At 34.2% G+C, this 7,619-nt stretch overlaps 1 long non-coding RNA gene across 1 annotated transcript; it reads right to left on the bottom strand.

Moving 5' to 3' along the window:
* Positions 1-2,222: 2,222 nt before the first annotated feature.
* Positions 2,223-6,305, bottom strand: LOC111504521 (uncharacterized). Its single transcript, XR_002722016.2, has 2 exons — positions 3,789-6,305; positions 2,223-2,476 (listed from the first exon to the last, which is right to left on the bottom strand). It is a non-coding gene; the product is annotated as an uncharacterized lncRNA (long non-coding RNA).
* Between the last annotated feature and the right edge of the window lie 1,314 nt (positions 6,306-7,619).

The following is a 7,619-nucleotide window of genomic DNA, read 5'->3' as shown; positions in this document are numbered from 1 at the left end:
TTACTCGGTAAATTGAAAGATGGTGAAAAATGCTTCAAGATAATATAACATGTCCCTATACCTAAATCGTCAAGTTTTTTCAATAAAGTCGCTTCTTCTAGAAACATTATTTTTTTTTAGAATTTGGATTTAGGTAGCAGTGGAATTATCAAGCATATAGCAGTTCGGTTACTTTTATAAGTAATTTACAAAGAGTTATCGACGGTGTTTCGAATCATCTTCCAAAATGAATGCAAATATCGATTATTCAAACGAAGTTCTTATGAAATTATTTATTATACACATGAACGAAGTGATCAAATCATTGTCAGAACGTGTAAAAAATTCAACCAAATGTATCCTAAATTGACACCAATTAACGAGAGGAAGTTTGTAAGATTATAAAATAATTTCCTTAACTATGGCTCCATGTTAAAAGCGCCTTCAACATTACCAAAACCTGTTACTTCAAATGAGGACAATACTGTTAACGTTTTGGCATATTTTTATGCATATCCAGAAGCTTCCATTCGCAGTGCAGAAAAAGATTTAGGTGTATCACATGCTTCAGTACAACGAATTTTGAAAAATCACGAAATGCATCCGTATGAATTTACCAAAGTTCAAGCTCTGAAAGCAGAAGACTTCGAACGTAGAATGCATTTTTGTGAATCCTTTTCGATTCATACACAGGAAGATCGGGAATTTTTGTCAAAAATAATTTGGAGCGACGAATCAAAATTTACGAGGGATGGTATTTTCAATAGAAGGAATAAACATTTTTGGGCTGATCATAATCCTCATGTTACAAAAGAAATGGGTTTTCAAGAAAAATTTGACCTGAATGTTTTCTGTATTCTGAAGAACAATAAAATCAGCTTATTTATTTATGAAGACACACTGAATGCACAGAGATATCTCCAAATATTAAGGACGACTGTAACCGATTTTCTCGAAAATTTTCCTTAAGAGGAATATAGGAATTCGTGGTTTCAACTGGACGGAGTGCCAGCTCATTCCACCCAGGAAGTTTACAGGAAACTTGACGAACTCTTCGACGATCGTTGGTTTACGCGTTTAGGGTCGTGGGATTGGCCACCGAGATCACCCGATCTCACGCCACTTGACTTTTTTATGGGGTATTTTAAAAGAAAGGGTATACAGTACTCCAGTGCAACCACAAGTAGCGTACAAAAAAACATTTTGACGTGTTTCGAATGTAATGGACAACATTTTCAGCATTTATTGTGAAAATGTGATATTTTGTTTACAATTTTGTTATTTTGAATCATCCTATTTTGTTATTGTCTGTACTTTCACATGTTTTAGCCCACAAAATCTTACTTTTCACCTAGAAATGACTGATTTTTGGTACAGTTGTTCCCTGGAAACTTTGAGCCATAGTTAAGGAAATTATTTTTTAAAGTAACGGCACTGCAATAAGCTTGATAATTCCACTGCTACCTAAATCCAAATTCTAAAAAAAAAATTATGTTTCTAGAAGAAGCGACTTTATTGAAAAAACTTGACGATTTAGGTATAGGGACATGATATATCATCTTGAAGCATTTTTTATCATCTTTTAATTTACCAAGTAATATACAGGGGGTTTCATTTGAAAAAATGAACTTTTGACTACATTTATGCACAATGAAAATAATAGTAATTTTAGCACGCCCTGTATGATATGGAGTCGATTTCTTGGTGTTATTTGAATATTTCAAGTTTGTCCAAACTATCATCAAAATATCAACTTTTCATGAATTGAGAGTACTGATGTACTTAATTTCAATTAAGGCTATGTTTTGGACCATATTTACCACAATTTATTTTTTATCTCGAAAACAGATAGAGATAGGTATAGGACATCATGACAAAAAAGTATTAAAATACTAGAGCAATTCTAAAAATGTATCAATATACGGGGTGTTCCATTTAAAAAAATATAATTGCTAGGACTTTTTGATAGTAGTGGCAACGCCGCAATGCTGGAAATGTTTTAGATCGATAGAACAGGTAAGGAAATGTGAGAGGTGAAATTTTCAGAAGAATCATGCTTTGCGTTTTCCAGAAACGTCTAACCTACCATCGACTGTGAGTCACGCTGTATAGTGTATAAAACAGATAACATTGCATGTTCATGGAACACTGTCATCCTCAATGACGGATATGGATATTTCGGAGTAAGACACTCATCTTATTGCGTCTCATGTTCGGCATAAATTTTGGTGAGAACACAAAGATATTCAAAGTATTTTTTTATTGAGGGTACCAAATATAGTGACATTACAACTTCAAATAATACAACAAAAAAAATTTATATAAAATTTGTGAAATAATTCTAATCACTTCGGTTATGTGAATAAACTATCTTCTGTGGTTCATTATCGACAATGACAGATGTTATAGGAGCAATACCCTCCACGTGGGAAACAACGGGAGTTACAGTCTAAGGGATAGCAGATTGCTCTCTCCTGCCTTGAAAAATCTGGAAAACCTGTGAACATAAAAAATGTATTTACATATTTCTCTGGATTTTTTTAGTATTAACAATAAATTTTTCGTAATGTTTTTCTCACATTGAGGCGATAATTGTACGATACAAATAGTATTTTATGAGATGTGACGTGGGATGTGGCCACGAATTATATTTGATTATCAGGTGTATTTCTTTAGAAGTGAAAAATTTGTTATTTTTCCTTTCACTTGGTTATTGAAAATCTTCACCACTTGCTTACAGTTACATATAAAGTGAGAGGGCCCAGGACTTATAAAATACACAATTAGTTGTTTTTCGCCAATATTCTTTAAGTCACGTAGCGATTTCATTTCTGGAATGAAAAAGTGAAGTCAATGTTTTTGGCTGCTTCTTGAAGGAACATATTTATCCGCGGAACAGCTCATAGAAAGAGCTCTCGATGAAATTTGTAAAAACATCAATCCACATATCACACAATCATCACGAACCCAAAATTACATCTTGTTGGGTTTGTATCTACGAATTGGTAACAAGTAATATACGAGACCAACTTTTAGAACTACTAATATATGTATTTAGATCACTTCTGACACGAGCAAAACCCGAGGGTACAGTTGAAAAAGCGAGTGTAGTTATAATATACCTTGTTCCTGTTATAGGTGAAATGTGGTGAAAAGTTGGAAAGCTTCATTTATTTTTTAGATCGTGAAAGTGTAAATACACAAAAAACTCAAAAGACCCTATTGTATCTTGAATAATAGGTATATTTCGCCACAATAAACTTTTTACGATTGTAAAACACCTGCTGCTGTTATTTTATTCTGTACATTCTAAAAGTCTTTTTTCGTACTGTCAGTCATTTAAGATACAAATATTTTTAATGAGCTTGGACGATTGCTTATATAATTATCCAGACAATAAAAGCTCCAAAGACAAAAAAAAATTCATCAAATAATCCATTCAGTCATTAAAAAAAATCTGTTTCTCCGTTAACCAGCTGTCGCCCCACTACGAACGACAACTCTCAAAAGTCGAAACTTGTGTGAGATAACGACTAACGAGGTCTTATCTTTCAACGTGTGATTTCTAACACGAGTTGAACAATAGTAAGTGAAAAATGATCGTCCGGCCTTGTGGTTCAAACCACCGGTTTGCACAGCGCTCGATTGACTGAGTGAAACTGACCGCCCACGTCCACCTACTCACCAGTTTTGATTACTTTGATCAGAACATAAGCGGAATCAAGAAATTTACGTTGTTTATTCAATAGCCTACTTCTAAATATTATAATAGTGAAACATAAAAGCAGTATATGAAATAAATTCTCAACCTGTAACAACTAGGATGCAGAAAATAAGGACAACAAATATTATCAGTTTCATATTGAAAACGTTGGAGGACAACATGGTCGTTTGAACTGAATGTTATTATATTTTCTATCACATTTATACTGAAATCAACTTCGCAAAAAACAAAAAGTAACTCGTGAACATATTATTTACTCTTCGAGATAACCTATATAATTACTTGAATATGATAAAAATAAATAACGGGTATTTTCTGAGAAGTGAAGTTTCTTATCTTTTCTGGCAGATGTATATTAGTCAACGATAAAAATTTGATGAATTATTTTCCACATGTGGTACAACAATACCTCAAAATTTGATAAATAAATTATCATTTTCTAACAACGGTTATTTAGCAATACCATGAGAGCAAACAACATACCATAAGACCGTAGGACTATTACTGGTTTCTCAATTGGTGTTGCTCAAAAATAACAAAGTTTGAGTTTGAAAAAAAACTTTTAGGTCGAGTGATATTCATGAAGATCATTTTCAGAAATATTTTACTGAATGCATCGATAAAAAAACAAATTATCAATTTTCAAGTTGAATGAAATGTATTATCTGAATAACGACAAATTTCAGAAAAAAGGCACTTATGATGTTTTTGTTCTCTCTTAAACCAAATTATGTTATTAGAAAACCCCCGTTATTTTCATAGTGAAGTGAGATTTTCTTTACGAATTCATGATGTTAATAAACTTAAAAAAAATGATTGTTTCTAGGTTGAGTAGAACAGCGCATCTTTTCAGTAATTCAGCTTCCCGTCAAGATCGAACTCTGCCTTCTGCCATCTAACTACTTAACAAAATATGTACTTACTCCTTAAATTCCAGTTTTCATTTTGTATTTTGGTGCAATAAAATCTATTATTATTAAATTTATATCTCAGGAGTTATTGCAAAATTGAAAAGTATTTTTGTGTTGTCTTCAGGTATATAGATACTTACCAATTCCGAAATTGAAATTGATAGTTGTGAACACACCTATATTTGAGCGAGTTTCAGTAAATATCTGGGGTACCCGGGGGATTGTGTGGGTTGGATTGAAATTATACATTGTCAGAGGCCAATGAACTTGCCTCATACAGTTCTACTCATATAAAAAAAGTTTTCGAATAGCCCACCATGTTCCAGAACGTTCCACACCATTAAAAGCTGTTCTGGCCTGTTTCACGGGGACCTGAGATATTCCTGGATGGTCCCGAGTGTTTCAGACTGATTCTGAACATTCCAGAATATTCCAAAACGTTCCGGTATATTCTGGAACTAACTATTGCTCGCGACTTCGTTTGCGTTGACTTCATGTTTGTGCAGCAAAACGGTATTTGCTTATCTTTGATTTAGACGAAATTTATTTTATGAACTATAAGTATAGTTAACCAAAATTGTAACTAAAGTTACTGCAGTTTCATCCTATGAGTATAAGTTTTAAAATGTCCTCATACGACGAAATTGCAGTAACTTTAGTTACAAATAAAAGTAGTGAAAAACATAGAAATTCTCATTTCTCATTTTTCAGGAAGTTTTATAGTATTTTCCCAGCAAGTGTTGCTGACTTGCTAGCATCACAAAAAATATGTATTGATGCATTTTCTGCATCGATGATATTCCATCAGTAAGTGATCTCAGAATACTGCATAAACTCAAAAAATGAATTTGTTTCAGCCATAATTCAAATTGTTCTGAAATATTGCTTCTTCATGTTTCATCACAATCAATTTTCAATTCCCGAGTTTTTTAATAACAGTTTCGGAATTAATGTAACCGGACATGAAAGACCAATAGTGTCAAAACTCTATGAACTGCTAACAATAATCATTCGACAAATGATGATTGATTGTAGCTGTTGATGCAAAAGAACTCGTGTTTTCATCTCTGCAGAATCTTTGATTTCAATAACATCCGAGTTCCACAAATCCGCTATAGAGAAATACGAAAAACCAGAGAATATGGTAATGTTATTGAAAAAATTATTCGTTTTCGAACAATTATTGTCCCACCGAGATGAGTTTCTATGGCGACACATCTGTTTTCTAAATTTTCAATTGTTACCGTTAGTCTTCCCTGAAAATATGGGCCCCTAACAATTATCTAATTATTTTATTTGCAACGTTATCAATTCCTGTATTACTCAGTATAATACTTTCATTTCTTAAATATTCGATTTTCTGCTGTTTTAACGATTAATATACCCTTCTTGAAAAAATCCGTCGGATTTTCATTCTAATTTTATATATATCATGTTTTTTTTGGTTGAAACTGAAATCCACAAAAACACCCGGATTTCCAGTTTATCATAAAGAGTGGACAAAGACATACCTGCTCCACTCCTCGAAGTCCTTTGTTTCAGTACAAGATTCAGTAGCTATCTTACGTGAACCTCGATCAGGAATTCATCTCTAAGTAAACGGGTCTACAACTCTTCAGTAGCGTTTTCGTTGTTTGGTCTAGATAGCGGATAATTCTCAATCAACTCATTTGCAGATGAACCACTTTCTGTTGCTTTGGACGTTAGGTCCAAAGTGAGTGGGTATATTCGACCCTCCACCGCAACCCGCAAGGGTTTATTGTGGCTCACACCTATTCTCACTCGGCCAAACAAACCCAGCTTCTGAACGAAGCCGATTAGTTTATATGGTGAGTGGTCTTTCAGATCAGATGGTAAGAGTACGGCTCTGCCGAACTCTAAAGACCTGATTCGGTTCCCAGCGGGGCATATACAAAGTATATGCTCTGTCAATAAGGTAGTTGGATAGTCAAATTGCAAGATTCCCACCTTGATACCCACGACAACCTTCCCATATGAAGGTTTTTGCACGTCATCAGCTACACCTGACGATGCCTTAGATTCAGCCGTGGTTTCGCCTCTGGTTTTGGTGAAACCTCACTTGAGCGCAAACGTTTGCTAACCTGTTCATGGCGGGTTGATAAAACTGAGTTTACACATCTTGGATAAGTCTATTCATACTCATCATCACCTCAGGTAATGAAGGTCTTCGAATGAGGTTGTATGGAACAGAATTGCTTTCAGTTCAATAGGCAACAATGGAAAATTCATTGTTTTTCGTTATTTTCGTAATCTCCTTAAAGAGTAACTACCACCGATATATATCACTACAAACGGGGTAGTATCATCAGAAAATTATCGCCATTGTGAATCAGAAAGTGAAAGTGAAAAGACGAACAATCATTAACAATTCGGGATATTGAGTACTTCAGTACGTGCCTTTATCAGTCTGCCAGAAAATAGCAAATTAACTGTTTTTGAGTTCATCAAATTGTGCGACACCATCATCAAAACATCACCTAACCAGCACCAAAAGTGTAAGTCTATTTGAGTTAGATATTTTACATTGATTAGTAAAATCGGTATCGAAATACTTCATCCGAAGGCTGACCGACAGCGCCTTATCAGCGCTCCGAGGTCACATATGGTACTGTCTAACAGGACCGTATTCAAAAATCTAATCTAACCTACCCATTGTAAACATGGACTCAAACCTTCAACAGGAAAACTCTATCTACAGGGTTTCTCAAAATGAACAAACCTACAAACGACAACAACCCACCAAAACATATTCATCAGTACTCAACCAGACAACATCAATTTTTCCTTCCAAAAAACAAGCAATTATTTTCACCGCACTAGAAAATGTTAAACTGGAAGATTATCTTGTGGCACTCGGCGCAGTCGTACAACCAAATAACATCATTTTCTCATCCAGAATATCTAACAACAGAATTTGTATATATCTAGCGAGCGAACAAATTCTAGAAAAATTCATGAACATCAATCATGGAACGATTAAAATA

The sequence above is a fragment of the Leptinotarsa decemlineata genome, unplaced genomic scaffold (genome assembly GCF_025532065.1).
Source record: "Leptinotarsa decemlineata unplaced genomic scaffold, Ldec_3_MD MMD2_tig00000199_RagTag_RagTag, whole genome shotgun sequence".
Taxonomy (NCBI): domain Eukaryota; kingdom Metazoa; phylum Arthropoda; class Insecta; order Coleoptera; family Chrysomelidae; genus Leptinotarsa; species Leptinotarsa decemlineata.
Note: the sequence above shows the minus strand (reverse complement) of the source record. Positions and strands in the feature narration are given on the sequence as shown.